The sequence below is a fragment of the Choristoneura fumiferana genome, chromosome Z (assembly GCF_025370935.1).
Source record: "Choristoneura fumiferana chromosome Z, NRCan_CFum_1, whole genome shotgun sequence".
Classification (NCBI taxonomy): Eukaryota; Metazoa; Arthropoda; class Insecta; order Lepidoptera; family Tortricidae; genus Choristoneura; species Choristoneura fumiferana.
The window spans coordinates 26,096,578-26,118,648 of NC_133472.1; the positions used below are offsets into that span (position 1 = coordinate 26,096,578).

Here is a 22,071-nt window from a genome sequence, read left to right on the forward strand (position 1 = left end):
TTCCAAAAGAATGCACAGTCACAGAGTACTTTATACATATACTGAAATGCACAGTTCCCGAAGGAACAGCGCGCGATGACCTAATTCAACGCCATCCACATCTATGTATGACTGCATGTTCCTTGCATCAAGACTGCGCAAAAAATTAGTTCACAGTGCGGATTTGTGAACCTTTCAATTTAGTTTGTTGACGTCCGTGACAGAAGTTGTGTCAAAGTAATATTGATGATTTATGCGCCGCGCCTCTTGTTCCATCCAAATAGCCAGTCTAGTGCCGTAAGGTACATAGATAAGACATAGATAGATGTTCATGTTCCACGTGGACGAAGCCGCGGGCAAAAGATAGTTTACTCATATTCATAAAGTTCACTTCGAAAAATTAGAGGTTTTGAGGTTTTTTAAAGTAGTGACGAAATGTAGGTTTGATGCTTTGAGTATTATCTAAACCATTCTCGAATCCCCTTCACACACAAAAAAAAAACATCAAAATCGGTCCTCCTCTTAAATTTTGAGGAAGCGATAGCGGAAGAGGAATTTTTATTTTATTTATTAGGACGCGGTAACAGTTGAGGAACTCAGATTATTGTGGAACTTCCGCATTATGAGGAAGCGAAAGAGAAATCCTCAACAACCCTAACCTTAAATACCATAATATCGTATTATATCATTATTTTTTTGGAAATATAGCTCTATCGTTACTATCGATGTAAAACATCATGTTATTTTTTACTAATAAATATAGCATGATTTATATTATGTACCTACTAATACATGCTCTTATGTACATACATACGACACACAAGAAAACACTCGCCGCGCCCCGTCGATCGTGCGTAGGTAATGTAGTTGTCGTGGGGTCGTACCTAACAGTAGGTATGTACCTACGCATGTAGGTACATTATAATTGGCATTGGTCCAAAAATCTATTACCAGAAAAAGAGCGTATATTCACGGCACTTATGTCCTTTTGTTGAGAAGCGCAGTTTTTCGGCAATAACTCAAAAACGGTATAGGTACTTATCCGATCATGTTGAAACCAATTTTCGTTGAAAGTATTTATTAAGCGTTACCTTTCCATATTCTTTGCATATTTTTTGGACAATTTTTTTTCTATTTCTGTTACGTGTATGGAGTGCCCGCCCTATAAATATTTATTTTTGTAATTTAACTACAAAACTAAATAGCGGCTTTGACAAGACATCTGTACTCCAAATTTCATTGATATACTTACATCTTGCAGTTTTCGAGTAAAATGCCTGTAACATACGGACGGACCGACAGACAGACAGACAGACGGACTTGACGAAACTATAAGGGTTCTGTTTTTGCCATTTTGGCTCCGGAACCCTAAAAATCAAGTAATATTTTTCTAATGATTTCGTATTGTGCACGGTATCTTCCAATTTTAGGTATTTTTTATACCTTAGGCTGCTATTTACTCTTAAACTACAAATAATTCTCAAGCAATCTAAGTCGTTATATAAATATATAATTTTACTAATTAAAAAAAAATCCTCCCAACAGTAGATTTTAGAGGAATTGAGGGACGCTCGATTTTAATGAAAATTTGCACTCTGCATATGTCGCAAACTGATCACTGAATCGAAAAATCTGCTGGGAAACCCATTTTAAAAGACATATCCAACGATACCCCACACTACAGGGTAGTCTAGAAAAAAAAATCACCCCCTCTTTACAATTTTTTTTTTATTTTACTACTGTCGGCGTGACTGATATGAATGCCAATTTACAGCTTTCTAGTACTAACGGTCTCTTGAGCTTAGCCGCGGCTGGACAGACAGAGACGGACAGACATAGTAAAACTATAAGGGTTCCTAGTAGGCTACGGAACCCTAAAAACCGACCAAGATTCGAGCGTGTCGGACACGCTCAAGTTAGCGTTCCGTAGCCGTTAAAAACCATACTATCCGTATTATACAAGTTTGTTTGTTTATACTCCTTATTATGCAAAAAGGAAATACAATAAAACCGGCCAAGAGCGTGTCGGACACGCCCAAAATAGGGTTCCGTAGCCATTACGAAAAAATAAGTAATATTTTTCTAAGGATTTCGTATTTTATAGGGAATCTTCCAAGTTTAGGTATATTTTATACCTTAGGCTGCTATTTACTCTTAAACTACTAATTCTTAAGCAAACTTAACCGTTGTAGTTTTCCTTGAAAGTTTGATATACTTAAAATATCATTCTGAATTTTTTCAAATATTTCTACCCACCGGTTTAGATTTTAGAGTGCGGGGCGCTCGATTTTAATGAAAACTTGCACTTTATTAAAGTTGAATATTTCGCAAACAAATCACTTAATCAAAAAATCGTTATTGCAACCCCAAAATGGCTTTAAATGACCTATCCAACGATATCCCGCACTAAAGGGTTGGATGAGAAAAAAAATCACCCCCACTTTACGTGTATGGGAGGCACCCTAAAAAAATTTGTCGGCATAGTTTATCTATATATTCGTGTAAAATTACAGCTTTCTAGCATGGATAGTCCCTGAGCAAAGCCGCGGACGGACAGGCAGACAGACAGACAGACATGGCGAAACTATAAGGGTTCGGTTTTTGCCATTTTGGCTCCGGAACCCTAAAAAGGTTACAAAAAAAGCGGTAAGTGGTAAGTGGACAAGTAGGTAAGTAATATTTTTCTAAGGCCACTTTTAGACATATGTTTTTGCCGACATGCATTTTTTGCCGGACTTGCGGTGTTGTATGGCTTACAACAATATAGATATAAATGTGTGTAGGTACATGCAACGGACAATTAAGTCGCCGGACAAGTGTCCGGTGCATCTACACACATTCATTGTAAGCCATACAACACCGCAAGTCTACAGGCGGCCTAAGGATTTTGTGTTTTGTATGTACGGAATTTTTCAAGTATGTAAGTAATAGCTTTTGCCCGCGACTTCGTCCGCGTGTATTTTAGTTATCAGGGCATATGTTTTAATTAACCCCCGTTATAATTGTGACATTTGTATCTGTGTGCATAGCGAAGTGCTGCCGTAAACGATAGGTAACAGTACGGTAGTACTATTAGTTATTCTGTGGTAACAGTTTACTAAAGTACTTCGCTATAAACAACATTTTTACCCGAAGTATTATGTTCGAAATTGTACTGTGCATAATATTTTGTAAATTAGGTAAAAGATAAATAAGAACGGATAATCCCACAAAAAATACGCTTATATTAATATTATTGATTTTATTATGCACAACCCGATGAGTAATTTTTAAGTTAGGTACGTACCTACTGCATAATTATTTGCAAATTTATTTCACACATCATTTTAAATATCAATTTAATTTCCACATTTTATGAGTACATGTTGTATGAAAAACCCCCTCCCCTATTGAAGTCGCCAACACCATACGGATCATTTTAAATTGTGACCAGCCATACTTTTAGTCTAGAAATAAGGAAGTCTCATAGAAACTCCCCCCTAATAAGTCGAAAGCTACTTCTTCTTTCTTTATCTTTGCCTACGCAGATCATTTTTATTTTTAATTAGGACCCTGTATACCAATTTTCATAATGCTAAGTCCAGAAATGAGAAAATTTCCATACGAACTTTACCCCCCATTTTACCCTTTTAGGGGGGGGGAATTTTATCCATTTCACTTACACAGATATTTTTAAATTGTAATCAAGAACTTATACACCAATTTTAATACTTCTAAGTCCAGAAATGAGAAAATTTCCATACAAACTTTACCTCCCCCATTTTACCCCTTAAGGGGGGAATTTTATCCATTTCAATTACACAGATATTTTTTAATTGTAACCGAGAACTTATAAACCTTTTTTTATACTTATAAGTCCAGAAATGAGAAAATTCCATATAAACTTCACCCCCCTATTTCACCCCCTTAGGGGATGAATTTCTAAAAATCCTTTCTTAGTGCTCACTTACATCATAAAATGAACCCCTGTACCAAATTTCAAGTTTCTAGGCCCAGCGGTTTGGGCTGTGCGTTGATCTATTATTCAGTCAGTCAGTCAGTTTCTTCTTTTATATATATAGAGATATGTATTTTAAAACATAGGCTGCTATTTTAAGCCAAGAGGAATGAAATAGAAATCGGAAGTAATTTGCTACAAAAGGTTTTATTGTTTTAACGGCGTCATTTGTTGCCCAAAATGACTATCCTAGGTTTTCCCCTTCCAATTGTGCATATATGTGGTGGGGGGTAGAAAAGTAACGCCAAAAGGAAAAAAACTAAGATACTTATTTAGTCCTAATTGGGCTACAAATGAAGTCATTGAAACAATAAAATCTTTTGTAGCAATTATTTCCGATTTGATGTTTTCTTTGGTTTGTCCCTATACCGACCTATCCCACTTATATTATAAATGCGAAAGTTTGTAAGTCTTTTTGTTTGTTACTCCATCACGTCAAAACCGCTGAACTGATTTAGATGAAATTCGGTACACAGATAGTTTGAGTCCCGGACACATAGGACAGTTTTTACTTTTTATCCCGGGAAATTGCATAGTAAGTAGTTAATTAACTTTTATTCTGATGGGATGGGGTGTCGCCTCAAAATACATAAATTCCATGTGCACGCCTATTAAGATTACAAGATCGAGTAAAATATGACTTAAACGTAAGTACGCATTGTGGGTAGGTACATAGCGCCGAGCCTTGTTATACTGTGTGTGGTGAGGCCGAGCCGAGGAGCGGCAGAAGGGACGTCTTGTCTGGACAAGGTCTGGGGCCTGTTTGCGACGCGGCGACGGCGCGCGGCGCGGGCGCAGCGTCTCGGAGTTGCGCAGGGTCGCCGTGGCGCGCCGCGGCGCTGCGGAGCCGCCCGACGCCGGATTATATTCCGTTATGATTCAAGGCCCAGCGCCGACGCCTACGCACGTTTCAAAACCCCTTCAAGTGAATATTGAATAAGTAGTGTCGTGACTAACAGTGCCCGTGGATTGGCAATAAGGTAAGTTTTACAAACTTTTAGCTAATTGTCTGACAGGTTCTTACTCGACTGGTTTTTAAGCGACAAAAGTACCTATCCATTTCGTGTATGCTGCAGTGAGTGGTGCCGCCACTATATGTCGCGCGCAGTGTAAGCAGAATATTTGTTGTGACGGAGCATGTGATGTGACAGGAGCAATTTGACATTTAGAAGCACTTTGTATTGGCCATCAAATATTTCAGAACAGCTAAGATGTTCAAAAATATGAGAGCAAGAATTTCATATTATACTTAAAAAGTTAATTAAACGTGAGCTTTCATATTTGATCACCAATGCAGTGCAATCTTGTGACTGATAGTGATTTGTACAGTATTTTTTTTACCTTTTGCCAGCATAAATACTATAAATATTTATATGAGTAGGTAGAGTCTGCTTAGCTTAAAATTGTTCTACACCTATAGGTACCTATTATTTAAACATATTTATTGCATGTCCTTAGCGGGATCCATTGACAACATAGGTAGAATGAAATATGAGTTAGGTACGTATAGATTCCTACATACCTACTGACATTTGTGTGATTTAATATTGACCGCTTTATTAAATGTTCTTTAGTCTTGCTACAAATTTACAAAGGCTCGATTAGTCGGCACACAAGTTTAAATAGACAATAATGTGTAGTGGAACGTAGGGAATCGTAGTTAAGGTTCATGTCTGGGTGGAGGCAGGTAGCCTTGAGCGAAAGGGACGCGGACGCCGCCGGGCGCCGCCGCGCCGCCTCCCAGGTAGGTCGGTCGTCGCGGGGAACAGCGCGCGCGCAGACATGCCAACCTATAAAGCCCGCTCCACACTTAGCCCGCGGATCGCGCGCAATGGCTGCGAAGGGGCGCGAACTCTAAGTGTAGAGCCGTTTCGCATATTCTTCGCGGTTTCGCGCTTTGTTCCCCAATTTTGGTCGGTTTTTTGTCCCGCGTCAAAGGGAGCGCGAAGCGCGAACGCGACGCGAACGTGCATGACTCCACACTCGCAGTCCGCGACGGTCAGTATTGTTTGAGTCGTTCGAGTGTTTGAACCTGCACCGTCGTTGTGAAATTGGTGAAAAAATCGATTACGATGGATACTTGAATGTCATCCACCACCTTCGTTTTCTCCACCGTTTCTTAATTTGCGTTTTATTTTTAATATGTACATAGTTGTAGTACGCTAACGCGCATAAAGTTAGGGACACAGCAACAGCTACTTCAACGTCCATTACATTTAACGTTGCGACGTTGCGAACATAACTGGGAAAATACCGCGAACCATTGCGAGTGTAGAGTCGTTGTTAAATTCGCGACAAGTTCGCTCCGCGAAATCGCGCCGTGATCCGCGGACTAAGTGTAGAGCGCCCATAAGAAAAAAACCTAAGAAGATGACCTGAATATATGTAGTAGTAGCGTGTCCGTTCCGTATAGATAAGTTCGACTTTCCATATTCGAAAAATGACTTAAGTCCCATATCAATTCTGTGCACTATTACATACTCGTACAGTTGAGGCCGTATTGCCTAACGTTGCTGATGCTCGCGATCGCAATCAAATTACAGTTTTTCAGTCAGAAACGTTTTTTACCTATACCTACAAGTACTTATAAAACAACTACTCTTCTCTACAGAGTTACAAGTAATTCTACCTATTCCTTGAAGGCGGTAATACTAGTGCTAATTTGCAAGGATTGTGGTTCAATCAACTAGAAGCCTAACTTGTATAGTTTTTTTTTTATGAATCCCGCCCTTTGACCTCCAATTGGTAGATACCTACGTATAAGTATTTTATAAAAAACGATTTTCATATTTCATAAGCTTTAATAAAGTACAAATGCTGTCAACTTTAGTAACAGGTTTTGAAAATTAATGCACAGTGTGACTTTAAAATTAATACCGAATATTCAGATAGGTACCTACATGGAGTTATTGTTGTCCTAGTGATGACATTTGGACTCTTTGGTGGCATATCTGCTAGCCTTCGTGACCAATCCAACTCAGTGGATAGATAGTTTCCATCCACTGCCGCATGTCTCGGTAGTAATGATAATGGTAGACTTCGTGTTAAAAAAATACTTAAGTAACTATTTTTGCGGCAAGCGGCACGTACTCCAGAAAGTCTTTCCTCAAAAAGTTTTCACCAGTTAATCGTCCCAATGTGCTCTTTTTTTGCATTTTTCGGATTCAGAGCTTTAGGGGTCCAAAATCAGGTAATTTATGACTGACTATCAAATGAAAAAGATACAATTTATAATAGGGCATTTTTAATTTAGGTAAATGGCGCAAAATACTTTTTTCTTCAGAATTAGGTAATTCTGTATTCTCCTTACTCAGCTAGATACATCTGCGATTGATTTATTTGTCAGTTTTGTGTTTTTTTTTTTCATATAAGTACCTATATGGGTCGTTACGAAATGGACACAATTTTTTTTATGAAAAATTGAGGACGTTTTTTTTCTTCTTCAAAATCAATATTGTTCATGGTTCTGAGTAAGGAGAACCCAGGATTACCTAATTCTGAAAAAAAAATGTTGCGTCATTTAAAGTGAAAATGCCCAATAATTTAAGTTAACTTAAAGTTAATCTTTCAAACTGAAGTTATTGGGTATTTTTATTACGTATACATATAACTTCTAGTAAACCTGCTACTCTTTTATTACCTATCATTTTCTTGTTGTAAAATATCTTGTGAAATAATTTAGAAATAATGCAATCTTGTGAGAGCAATTTGTACCTTTTTGGAAAGCTTGGCAACCTAAACGGAAAAGTAAAGACAAACGTCCTGAATTACGGGTAGGTAGTTTAAAAAACCTATTCTTGGACTAATCTCATTCAGAAAATCGGTTGACACCTCTGCATAGACGTAACTGCTCTTTGGCGATGCAATACACGAGACCATAGTGAATAAGCGTAGATGGGTAGGTGGGACAGTGCAGGAATACTAGACGGGAGCTAAAAAGGAACAAAATTTTCAACGTACCTACCTACGTACAGCAAAAAACATAAATCTCGTTTCTGAAATTCTGTTTTTTCATTTATGAGTAGGTACGGTTTCATATCGCAAATTTTACGATTAAGTTTGTTGAAACTAAAATATACTAAGTACGTTACATACTAAGTCTTTTATCAATTAATAATATGTGTGTGATATGATTATAACCGACTTTAACACAGGAGATGAGAATTTCATGCGAAAGATAATAATTTTATTTATATTTGTTACTCCATCGTTATTGAACTGATTTTGAATTTTATTTTGTTAAGGGGTTAGCATCCATTCAATTTGTAAACAACCACTTTTTTGCAGATATTTTTGTTGTTAAAATTTTGGGAAGCTGCTAGCTAGGAAGATTGTCGCCTACCTAAAGGTACACTAAGAAAAACACCCAAAAGAAGGGCATTAAATCTTAGCTTGACTGTGTATACGTATATTTGTATTCGGCACGCATTTCAGTGAGCCCTTGGTGAGCCCTCTCGCGAATCAACCCCACAAACAACCCTAATTTTAACGTTGTGTGATTTAAGTTAGCAGCATGCTAACGCTAACGTAGATACGCGTCCACTGTCGCCATCTCGCTAAAACGATGTGCCATAAGTAAGTATAACAGAAGCTCACTTCGCCGCCAACTTTCCAACCGCTATTCAACCGCTGCCATTGTTCTGCAATAGATGGCGGTAGATACTCCGTTATAAGTTACTAGCTTTTACCTGCGGCTTCCTTCGAGTGAACCATAAGACCCACATTTTCAAGTAATTAAGCAATTATGTATTGTAATTATGCAAGAAATAGTGCAAGCAAGCATGCATTCAAGGCTGCATTCAAGCATGCAAGCAAGCATCTAAGCAAGCTTGTGAATGACCGGTTCCGTATTAATATTATAGAAAATTAAAATACCTACGGTTAAAATGTCGATGTTCAAAATATCGAAAATAAAAATATCGATTGTGTTGTATCACAATATCGAAAGTTATTATACTTACCTATAGTTAAAATGTCTAAGATTTAAATGTCGATTGATTAAAATATCGAATGGGTAAAAATGTCGATAACCGTTATGTCTAAGTTATAATTTTTTACATATTTTAATGTACATACAAATCTGCTTTATTCATTGCTCCTTTCTCTTAATAACATTTATTTTACATAACCAAGTCATTTTTAGCACTCGCTAGCTGCTGCCGCGGCCCGCTCGCTTCGCTCGCTCGGCTCGTACTCGATGGATCCTACGTAGAAGGGCTTAAGTGTAAAATATTTAATTTACAGAACGGGCTTTCAAAGTCAAAAACTGTCGTAACTCAGAGATGGTGTATCAGAGACTTCTAAAATTTGGCACACTAGCTAATAGTACTCTGTCTTTCAACCAAAACGAATAAATTTTAATAAAATATTTTTTCATTAATAGTTATTGTACATACGCCCATATAAGTGAATTTCCGAGAAATAAACTTGTGTTTGGCTCTTATACGCGTTCAACTTTACAATCTTTGGTAAAAAAATACGTTACCCAAGATTCTTGGAGAAATTTAAAAAAAGTTATAGAATCACATTACGATGTGACATCGGGGTAGCGGCGGTCCGCTTGACGTACAAGGACCTAAATGACAGTTATGCCCACAGATAAAAAAAACCACCCCGGGATTTACCGCGTAAAAGTATCAAACGTACGTTTAGCCCTTTTACGTTAAAATTGCATCTAGTTCGGCCATTTTACGTCAGTGAAAAATAATTAAATAACAGTGTTTTTTTGTTCCACTATCTTCTTCTCTTCTTATCTATATATATAAAAGAAGAAACTGACTGACTGACTGACTGACTGACTTATAGATCAACGCACAGCCCAAACCACTGGGGCTAGAAACTTGAAATTTGGAATATATTTCTAAGATAAGATAAGAAAGGATTTTTCGAAATTCCCACGGGATAGGGAAATACCTAAACTTTTTTCGCTTCTTTGTTTGTAGTCGAATCTCTGAAACTATTGAGCCGATTTTAAAAATTCTTTCACCGTTAGTAAGCTACACTATCCTTGATTGACATAGGTTACTTTTTATCCGGGATAATGCAAAATTCCCGCGGGATAGAAATAAATTAATTCAATTACGGAGCTGATTTAAAAAATTCTTACATATTATGTGATATGACTATCCCCAAATGACAAAGGCTACTTTTTCTTCGGGAAATTGCAAAATTCCCATGGGATAGAAAAAACTGAATGCAACTTCGGGTCTGATTTTAAAAGTTCTTTCAACAAAAGTAAGCTACAGTATTCCTGATTGACATAGGATACGTTTTTCCAGGAAAATGTAAAATTCCCGCGGGATAGAAATAAGTAAATTCAACTTTGGCACTGCTTTTAAAAATTCTTTCATATGATATGACTATCCTCGATTGACATAGGCCACTTTTTTTTCGGAAAATCCAAAATTCCCATCCTCTGATTAACATAGGCTGCTTAACTACAGAAGAATGCAAAATTCCCGCAAGATTGAAATACTTAAGTAAATTCATCATTGGGGTTGATTTAAAAATAGGTATATTTTACCAAATGGGAGCTACATTATCCCTGATTGGCATACGCTACTGTTCTCCGGGAAAACGTACAACTCCCGCGGGATAGCTAAAAGTGAATTCAATTTCAGGGTTGATTTATTTATAATTGTATACCTAACTCTACCTGAACAGTACCATGAATGGCTGACTGACAGACAACGCATAGCCAAAACTACTGGTGCTAGAGACTTGAAATTGGCATAGATGGACTAACGGTAATAGAGCGGTGCACTAGGGAAAGATTTTTAGAAAATCCCATGGAATAGGAAAATATCTCAACTTTGTTTGTGTCTTTGTTTGTTGGGGGTAATCCTTGAAACTACTGAGCTGATTTAAATAATTCTATTACCAATAGAAAGCTACAATATCCCTGATGGACAGACTTTTTTTTTATGCAAAATTTCCGCAGAATAAAAATAAGTGAATTCAATTTCGGGGCAAATTTTCAAAATTATTTTAATAATAGAAAGCTACAATATGTCTCTCATCGACAATTAAGAATATTAAAATAGATCATAACAGTAATTCATGTCCCGCGGGGACTTTACAATTTCTCGAGATACAATCCTATATCCTATATCGTGTAGGAAGTCGGCGGCAAAAAAAAAAACGCGTAGTACTTTAACGTCTTTAACGTTCCAGCGAAACAGGGTTTCAGAGTTGGTACGAATTATGAATGATTAATTACGTATGTAGATTGATTTTTGAATTCCAAAATATGCACCATTTGTCTAAAACAACGTCTTACTGTATTTATATTTCCATGAAATCCTCCAAAAAATTAATCAAAACACGAAAAAAAGGATCGCAGAATATAAATGTATGTTAATTGTTACCCCAAATTTAACGCGAGCGAAGCCGCGGGCAAAAGCTAGTATATATAAAAGAAGAAACTGACTGACTGACTGACTGACTTCTAGATCAACGCACAGCCCAAACCACTGGGGCTAGAAACTTGAAATTTGGAATATATGTTCCTTAATAAGTGTAGACGCGCACTAAGAAAGGATTTTTCGAAATTCCCACGGGATAGGGAATAAATGGGATTTATATTTTCACTTCGAAATGGCCCTATTTCAGTAACTATAATTATTAGAAACTTCAAATTTGGTATGCAAGTAGGTAATACTAACAGCTAAAAACACTTTACAGGATTTTACGAAATTCCCACCGGATAGTGAATAAATGGGATTTGTATTTTCACTTTCAATTATTGACTCTTTTACCGTAACTATAATTATTAGAGACTTCGAATTTGGCGAGCAAGTAGGTAATACTAACAGCTAAAAACAATTTTCAGGATTTATCAAAATTCCTACGGGGTAGGGATTTTCGCTTCAATTCCTTAATTTCTTAATTGTAAATATTAGAAACTTCAAATTTGGCATGCAGGTAAGTAAAAACTGTTTCAAAGATTTTCCGAATATCCCACGGGATAAAACGAATAAAGAGGATTAGAGGATATATACCTACTTATCAATTGAATCAGAAAACGCATAAGCTAAACCAAGAAAACTGGGGACTGGAGATTTGGCAAACTGATGTAAATCTGGTAACAATTATTTAGCAGTGACATCCTGCGCATCCTGGCGAGGATCGTCTCCGTAGAAGGGAACTCCTCAAAAGTTGATGGCACACGCAAAAGACTTTACATGATTGTTAAATTTCAATGACAATGCGTTTATATGATATACACCGCCTGATGCTGCAGCCAGGGTCGTCTGCTGATGACGGAACTCCTCAAGGGCTGATAGCATAAATACGAAATTTTACATGTACGTTCAACGAGCTGACACAATTACTTTGCCCACCCGCGGCCTTTATGATAGCTACTTTTGTGCCCATGCAATGTGTGTTCATGCAGTTCCTCCACCTCCATACTGTAAGAACACACAAATCACACAAATCCACCTATCACCACCACCACTTTACACTAACGCGTTTCGAACTCAACCAGAGCTCATCTTCAGAGCAACACAACCGTTCAGCATGCTACGGTGTGAAATTTTGCATAGATGGACCTAAAGTAATGCATAGGTGCACTAGGGCAAAGATTTGAGAAATAGAAAGAATAGGAAAATATCTCAACTTTGTTTGTTTCTTTGTTTGTTGGGGGTCATCTCTGAAACTATTGAGCTGATTTAAATAATTATTTTATCAATAGAAAGATACACTATCCCTGATTGACATTAGACTACTTAGTTTAAAAAAAATTGCAAACTTTCCGCAGAATAAAAATAAATTTCAATTTTGAGGCAGATTTTCAAAATGATTACAATAATAGAAAGCTACAATGTGTCTCTTATCGACAAGTAAGAATATTAAAATAGATCATAACAGTAATTCATGTCCCGCGGGGACTTTACAATTTCTCGGGATATAATCCTATATCGTGTATGCAGTCGCGGGCAAAAGAAACGCGTAGTATGTACTTTAACGTTTTCTAAAATTCCAACCCTGGATCAGCGAAGCAGGGTTTCAAAGTTGGTAAGAATCATAATTAATTACGTATGTAGGTCGATTTTTGTATTATTAAATTTGCACCATCTGTATAAAAGAAAATCTGTCTGTATTTGTATTTCCATATAATCCTCCGGAAAATTAATCAAAACACGAAAAAAGGATCGCAGAAAGTAAATGTATGTTACTCCAAATTAAACGCGAGCAAAGCCGCGGGCAAAAGCTAGTCTAAATATATAGCTTATAACGCACAAAACTCAAAATTGAAAAAAAATCACTTTGGCCCTTATACATAGGACCCATCGCTTTGTTGTGGTCACAGTTCTAACCTAACCGAACCAAATATTTTGGTAATTCATTATTTTACTGATTATGTCTCTATTGTTCAATAAGTTAGGTTAGGTTAGTATTGCGTCAAGGCGCGAAGCGCCTCAACTGGTCGGAGTAGGAGCTCAGTCGACCCTGTCACGTGATAGTTCACACATAGGATATTCGATACTCTGTACTTCGATACTTTGTACTTCGATATTTATATCTTTCGATGTCACTTTTGTAGATAATTATATATAGATTTTCGATATATTGGACGTAGGTTATCTTACCATTCGACAATATAAACTTTCGTTATTTGAATTTTCGATATTTCTATACAGCCGAAATTTTAGTTATCGATATTTTGAAAATCGTCATTTTAACCGTAGGTATTTTAATTTTCGATATTCAAATATGTAACCGAGTGAGCCAGTCATTTTGCAAGAAATGATGCAAGCAAGCATACAAACAACAGATCAAGCAAGCATACTCCCACATGTACAAGAAATAGAGCAAGCAAGCATGCATTTAAGGACTACCTACATAAAACTTTGCAAATATCTACAGCCTAGACTCTATAGCTAGATCGTCAAAAAGGCTGAAAATCCCTAATTTTCACCACACGTGCTCGTGAACAGTGTCGTCGCAAATGTGATGAAAAACGTTGTATGTCGCTCGGGCGGTACTAGGATTACGAACATCGACTCATTAAAGCCCTCAGTCTTCGACTTCAGGCTTCTAATACTCTCGTTCGTAAATTCGTAATTCCTCATTTACCGCCCTTAAGACACAATGTACTATTTCATTTCTCACAAGAACAGTTCATTTTCGCCATCAGTAGGCTATCAGTACTTTTTTTTTAAATGGAAGTACTGTGATTTATTTTTATTACTTAAAACTAACCAGCGATTGACTTCTAACTATTTCAGCCGATGATGTAGAGATGTCCCGAAGAATGGCTCACGGGTTCAATTTATTTCTATTCACTTTGACCTTGGATAACTCTAAATTCTTACCTTCTAATGCGGAAACACAGGCGACGGAAGCGAATTCCATTCTATAGCAGTATAAGTAATTAGGTACATTTTTTTTAGTTCTACTAAGTACAAAATAAAGTACGGAATCCTCAGGGCGCATGCGCAAGCCTGCCTCACTTTTTATCTTATTGCGCATCTCTCACTTCAGCACCGTAGGATCAGCTTCCGCGTCAGTGTTTCCGAACACGATATAGGGACCTCCATGTGCTCTCATGCATGAACTGAGCTTTTTTACAAAATCTGGCAACACGCCTGCTATTCCTCTGATACATCAAGTGTCTATGAGATTTAGTAAATTAAGTAGGAATCACCATCATAACGGCTTGTTTCTGTGTCGTGGTAGAATTTTAATAAAACGGTCATTGACGGTATGATGAGTAAAGTTAGCGTTCAATGGCACTTACTCAACTAATGGACTACTGTAATAATTATTATTATTAATAAACTTGACCTACATTTATTAAGCCTTAAAATTCGTTAGTAAAACTTTTGCATCTCATTCCTGCTAGTTAGATATGTATAGGTAAATAACATCATAAATATATTCAAAAGGTATCAAATCAATCATTATTTTCTTCGCTAACTATTGTATTTAATGTTCGCAACAATATATTAATGTTTAGTGAGTATTCATCCTTAATACGATAAAAATTACATGTTACAGGTACGCCCGTTCTTTTATACAATAAATAAATTCCATCTGACGGGGAAATTATATTTTATGTTTATAAATACTAAAGTTTAATGACGGGCTGTAGGGAGGCCGAGTCGGGTCGGCCCGAGCAGTCGGGATATGGATGGCAGAACGATCCGGCGGTCCACTAGTAGGCATCGGTGGAATTGCCAACAAACGTTAAAGCATTATGTGGTGTGTGCCGACTCAATTTTTATTTGTTCTAGACACATAAAAGATGTGAGTAAACGTTTTAATGTGTAATTTTAATGTCTAATCTTCCCAAAACACTTGATTTGTAGCCGTGTACCCCAAGGAATAGTGAGGAGGTACTTACTTCGTAAAATATTATTTAAAATGCAATGAAAACGCAGCTCTGAGTCGGTTCGTGGGAGTGTTTAAAATGCACTATTGCTGATCGGCTGTCACTGCCGGGCAGTAATAGCCGACGCGCTGGCGCATAATATCCTCAACAACAATTTATTTATAACACCATAATTTGAGTCTATTTATCTTACATGAAATATTTATTAGTTAATTTAATGTAGTTAGACTGGCACTAACTTACATAAGGCGCGTCACGTCGGAGTATATCCATAACTTAGTTTTTGTTTAGCAATCCAAGCTCTTTGTTTGTTTCTCCGTCTATCTGAATTGGTTTTTATTATAATTTAACATGCATATTTTATTTTATATTTTATTGTAAGACACATTGCCTGCCCTGTTGGTTACAATTAGTCTCACGGGCCGGCACAAGACATTATTTTATAGACACGTCGATACGCATTAGAGCATATTTGAGTAGGTATATTATTGAAAATAATTATTGTACTTACAATTTTTCTTACACAGAAAGTTACTTTTTGCTTGATCCCATTATATATTCTCTGACTGTTGCCGGCAACTTAGTCTATGAGTGTTCTGTCCCGCTGAAAATTTGCTTTTCTCGAGATCGAAGTAGAGTATTTTAACCAGAGACAGTGTTGCTTTTTTAGTAGTGAAAGATTTTTTTTAATACAGTTTAATGGATTTTGAGATGTCCAACAAACAAACAAATAAACGAAGTTTACCTGGTTAATATTAGTAAAGATTTACATAAATGTCATGGTAAATTGCAATGTAGGAAGAAGGTACAGAGTCGAAGGATTGTAGGTAGGTATACCTAATAAAGCTGAGTGCGCCGTTTCCTTCAAGTTCTTGGCATCAATCAGAACGCGATTTGCACTCCAATATGTATTATTTGTGGGTAAAATTTATGAGATAGAATTATACGGTCCGAGCTGGAATCGTACATGCTGCTCGCTCGCTACATAACTATATTTAACTTGTTTATGAATGTAACATGCATTTATGATTCGATAAACGTTTTAAAAAAATTGCAGAGATGTTCAAATGTTTAGACGTACAGTTTTTGCATGTTGTGGGTTTAGAATTTAGCCAGAGAAAACTCATTTGATGTACATGGTCGTGATGAGAATCATCTTTAGATAGGAACAACAATTCTACAATGCCACAATCTATGGGCTAAGCGACCTATGTCCCCTTCCTCTCAAGCCTCGTTTCACTTATTTGCCTTAAATTACTTCTTTTTTTCTGAATAATGAGCACTTCGGTCGATTTTGTCGACTGTCATTTGTCGAAGGCGTCCAAATAGAATATTTACAGTGATTTTTTTTCTAGACCTAGCAGGTACCAACCTCTGGAGGACCCGCGTCAATTCGGCACCGTTCTAGCTTCTTCTTATTGCAAAGTAGTTTTTGGTGTCACAGATCTGGTCATCCAAGTTCTATCTAAAATATAGTATTCAAAGTAAATTTAACCGACAATCGAAATTTACTGAGAACAGTCATCAAGTCGGTGAAAGGACTAGTTAAGTATTAATTCATATTTTAAGATGCTCGAGCCCAAGTGTTGCAATACGTTTAAAGAGGGTGTTAGAGAGTTCATTCCGCCTACAAACCGCCAGATTGCATTTGTATCTGCACATTGTCGCGACGCCCCGTCGAGAGCGTTACTCGGAGCCCTCTCGTAGACCACAGGGCGTTCTCTGCGGGTTCTAATATGTTATTAAAGCGTTTTAAATTGTAAAAAATAATATGCGAGCCGCCCGTGGTGATCAAATTCACTTCGTAGTTAACCAATTTGTTGAAACTAGGGAGAAAATTATTTTTGCAATTTTGGTTGCAGGTCGAACGAAACAGTGGAAGCCGTTTGCTTCGGTGTGGCATTTGGTAAGTCATAATCACCACAGCTAGTTGCTTAAGAAGAGGGTTTGAAACTAATGTCGGTAAGTTCGATGTCGTTGGAGGGGGCAGCGCATATAGTCGAATAATTTCATTCGAAAATCATAATGGAGAGGAGAAGGTTTGTCATAATTTTTGTCAGGTATAGCTTTTTTCCGTATAAACAGTAAATTTATCAAAAAAAAAAGAAATAAATGACCAGTCAGAACAATAACCTAATGAATTCAGAGAAAAAAGAGTCATGTCATTACATTATGACTTCAACAGTTATGCGAGTCGGTATGGTATGGACCAAGTTAGAGGACAATTATCTTGGCCCGTATGTGTATGTATTATACATACACCACGGCCAAGATGTCAACCTGAATTGTCGTTTTACCTACTTTTACCTGGGGGTTGATGTGGAAGGGAAAGTGTTTTTTATTTAGTGAAAGCCAGCCAGTTAGCAAGGTAACCAGCTAACTCATTAATTATTTATTTTCCTCGCCAATCGATGTAACACCTAAGTAATTAATTAGACATTGAAGCTGTTTTAATAGTTTATTTGCATGGACTAAAATTGATTTCATATTTATTTGAACCACCACAAATAGTCAACATCTGCTCCTAGATCTAAAAACAAGAGCGTGTCGGACACGCCCAAAATAGGGTTCCGTAGCCATTACGGAAAAATTAAGTAATATTTTTCTAATGATTTCGTATTTTATACGGAATCTTCCAAGTTTAGGTATATTTTATACCTTAGGCTGCTATTTACTTATAAACTACTAATAGTTCTTAAGCAAACTTAGCCGTTATAGTTTTCCTTGAAAGTTTGATATACTTACTACCATCCTGATTTTTTTCAAATTTTTCCACCCACCGGTTTAGATTTTAGGGGGGGGGGACGCTCGACTTTAATGAAAATTTGCACTTTAAAGTTGAATATTTCGCAAACAAATCACTGAATCGAAAAATCGTTGTAGCAACCCCCTAATGGTTTTAAAAGACCTATCCAATGATACCCCACACTATAGGATTATATGAGAAAAAAAAATCACCCCCATTTACGTCTATGGGAGGTACCCTAAAAAAAATTGTTTTTGAATTTTAGTTGTACTATTTTGTCGGCAAAGTTTACTTATATATCCGTGCAAAATTACAGCTTACTAGCATTGATAGTCTCTGAGCAAAGCCGCGGACGGACAGACAGACAGACAGACAGACATGGCGAAACTATAAGGGTTCCGTTTTTGCCATTTTGGCTCCGGAACCCTAAAAACCGCGGTTCTTAAATTCGATGAGAGATCATGTTCACTAGAAGAGCTCGGCCCTAAAAAGGCGTTACCTTGTTTAGTTAATTATAATAATAAGACTTAAATTATACACGCATATGTCTATTACTTACTTAGTTAAACAGATATTTAATCAGATTATCGACAGTCGCTACTGTGGAGCGCGAATAGGTGGTAATTAAATGGCTTCCCGCGGCCACTCCCGCGCCTATGGAGTGAATCAAGCGTGATCACAAATTACAATTAAATATTTTGCCTTCCGTTAACCCTGTAGTGCTCACTGTGAGTTACTGCTGCTCATTGCCAGGATCTATCAATAGTCAGTAAGCAATTTGGCCAAGAGTGATTCTGATTCTGGCTAAATAAAATATGCTGTCAACCATGGCACTTAGGCCTTATTGTCTAATGCACTGACGTTTGCGATTGCATTCACCATCACTTTCTACCCTCGTCTTATACCGTGTGAAAGAAGTAGTGAAAACAAGCGTGTTAGACAAAAAGGCCTCATGTCATATATTTATCAGGTATAAATACTGGCCTCTATCTGTTTATTCCAATTAAAACATGATGTAAAAATGATCAAGCTTCTATTGAGATGTTTTGTCCATAAAAATAAGTGAAATCTAATAACAGACATTACGAGTAGCAGGTGGATGTGGATACAAGAAAAAAAGAGTCGTTTTGGCAAAAAACCAGAGGCCGTATTGTCTAACGCGCTAACGTTCGCGATCGCATTTACCGTCTCTTTCTACCCTCTTCTAATAATGCAGTGAGAAATAAGCGGTATAGTGTTTTCTTGAGCTTCAGTTAATATGAACAATAAGCAAGGCATTTTGATATTTTAATAATTTGGCTAGGCTCTTGGGTCTCTTCCTCATCTAATTTTGCACATTTACAAACGCGATTTGCGTTGAAGCCTAAAAAGAGGATTTCATATTTAGCCGTACCTTATAACCACTCCTATATTTCCTACTATTAACGTACCTAAGCGGATCTTTGGGTTCACCTTCACTGCGCGAGTGCCCATAGTCTTTTCTCCGTAGACAGATTTTGGTTTACTTACTTTACCTACTTGTGCTTGTTTGTTATTCTTAAGCGTAAATAACTATTAAGGTTATGATAATATTGGAAATAGTTAAAAATACCCTAATAAATAAAACATTTGATATGTAAAATTGGCGTACTTACCTACTAAAAATAAATCAGTAAGTAGGTAATTATCAGAATAAACTGTCAAGGTGTTTTGTTTATTCATACAAACAGTTCCTGTCATTATCGTAGTTATACTTATTTGTACATTTCAGCAACTTAACGCTTTATAATATGTAAATGGGTCTCATGTCTCTCATCTCACGTGATCTTAGTCTCACGTAATCTTTAGTTGTAAGTTAAAGGGTCATACTGAAAACCAGCGCAGCGGCTTGCCGTGGCAACACACTGAGTGGCCCTTTTTGCTTTTTTCGGCACAATGTCTTTTTCTTTTTCTTTCTTTTTTAGTATGTAAGAGTGTGTAATAAGGTTGTCTTATTTTTAATTGTATTTTTTTTCTTTTTGCTGTGCCGAAATTTGGCGAATAAATTTATACTTTTCTTTTTTTTTTCTTATCTTGGGTACTAATCGTTTAATTATAAACGGTGATATTGTTGTAAACAATCAAATTTATCCGCGCCGCTGAGAGATTTACTTTTCGAATGACCAAACGAGCACCTACCCCTCGGCGCCACGTTCCCGTCCGTGCAAAAGAAATGCTCACTCTACACGTTTCATCAAAAACAATGTCAACAATATAATGCAAAGCCATAGCGGGCTCGCGGTTCATCCAGTAACGGGCCCCCAAGTGGGGTAATACATGCAAATCGTCTACATATAATGTATCTAATTCATGCAGTTTCAAACAAAAAGCTGCCTTAATTTTAAGTCGAGCCGAGCTACCGACTTGCGAGTCCCTCATTACCCTCCACAATCAAATTGTAAGTAATTTCAATAAATATGGCCGTTGCGCACGCTGCCTATAGTTAGCCGATCCTTTATATTGCCATCTAATAAACAGTTGGGCATCACGAGAAAGCTGATCGATCGCCAAATTGATATGTTTATTATTACTTTCTCACGATCTCACCATAGATCGGTTTTTTATAGTTTCAAACATCTCTTAAAGATCAGGCCTTAACGTAAGTCACTACAATACCTAGGAAGTCTATTTAATATTAACCGTGTCATCGGCCCTACATGATGTTTAGAGGCCTTAGGTCTTTATTTTATGCGTTTATTTTTAGTTGTTATTATTTTGTGCGTTATATTTTAACTCAATAATTTATCTCGCTTATATATAACAAATGATTAAAACTAGTTGTAACTTCGTTTGATCCCGTGGAATTTTGCACTTTCCCATGATAACAAGTAGCCTATGTTAATCAGGGACAGTGAACCTTTCGATGAATGAAATCCGATAGGTAATATTACTGAATTTGGTTAAGCGGGTCCAGGGATTACCCGTACATACAAACAAACATAGATGGCCCAGGACGCATTCCACCAGTTAAAATAAAAGTCAATCGCTGGTCTATTAATTGTAAAAACAGTAAACAAAGTATATCTCTATGTTATATTAATATAATAGAATACTTAGGCTAGTTATGTCGATAAAAAAAGTGTGGATAGTTCTTGAAAAATCATAGAAGTGTACTTAATTTATTTGTGTTTAAATAAAATATCATGTCCTGACCTGACATGGTCCTCATCGCTCAGCCAAACTACTGGAGACAGAAACTCGAAATTACCATAAATGAAATTGCGGGTAACCGGTGGATGCAAGTGGCGAGTCGTCGTTCATTGTGGCGGTCTAAGGGGGAGGCCTTTGTTCTTCTGGCTGATGACGATGATGATGACTCTTCCATTAAAATAAAAGACATGACTCTAGTCTAAACTCAGTGTTCAAGTATGCGTAGGTAAGCAACCAGCTGTTCTAACTTGAGTTTTCATAAAATTACATCTTAATTCTTACTATTCCTAGTTAGCCCGTTGAAAGGCAAACATGCCGCAGTACAAGTCATAATTAATCACTTAGATAAACTGCACCAATGAAGGAAGGAAGTCGGCTACATTTATATTTTGTGTGACAAAATACCTAGCGGTTTGATCCGGACATAAAAACTCAAACAGCCCGCTTGCGTAGTGCTGGGCCGCCTTTTAGCTAAGCAGCTAATATTGATATGATATCGATGTTCATATTATTGTAAAATAAAAATTTCAATGTCGAATTACACTCACTTTTAGTGATCTGATTGATCTGGAATTAGGTACGGGCATGTAGTTTGGATGACAATGCAAATTCAGTCACCATAAAATTCGGTTAACAAGAAGTTTAAAAAAAATTGGTTAATTTTGTGCAAAACAGATTTTTGAGTGAAAAAAATTAAATAATATTTTTATTATTAATTACTTAACATATGTATTTTTATTTACATAGATAAGCCTCGAAATTAATGTAATTTAATGTGTACAATAAGACGCTTTACTTAACAATATTAAAATTTACAATATTTTAGTTTTATATCGTTTTAAA

At 36.8% G+C, this 22,071-nt stretch overlaps 1 pseudogene; it reads left to right on the forward strand.

Moving 5' to 3' along the window:
* Window positions 1-4,870: 4,870 nt before the first annotated feature.
* LOC141432716 (protein bric-a-brac 1-like) overlaps window positions 4,871-22,071 on the forward strand; it is a 274,922-nt pseudogene continuing 257,721 nt past the window's right edge.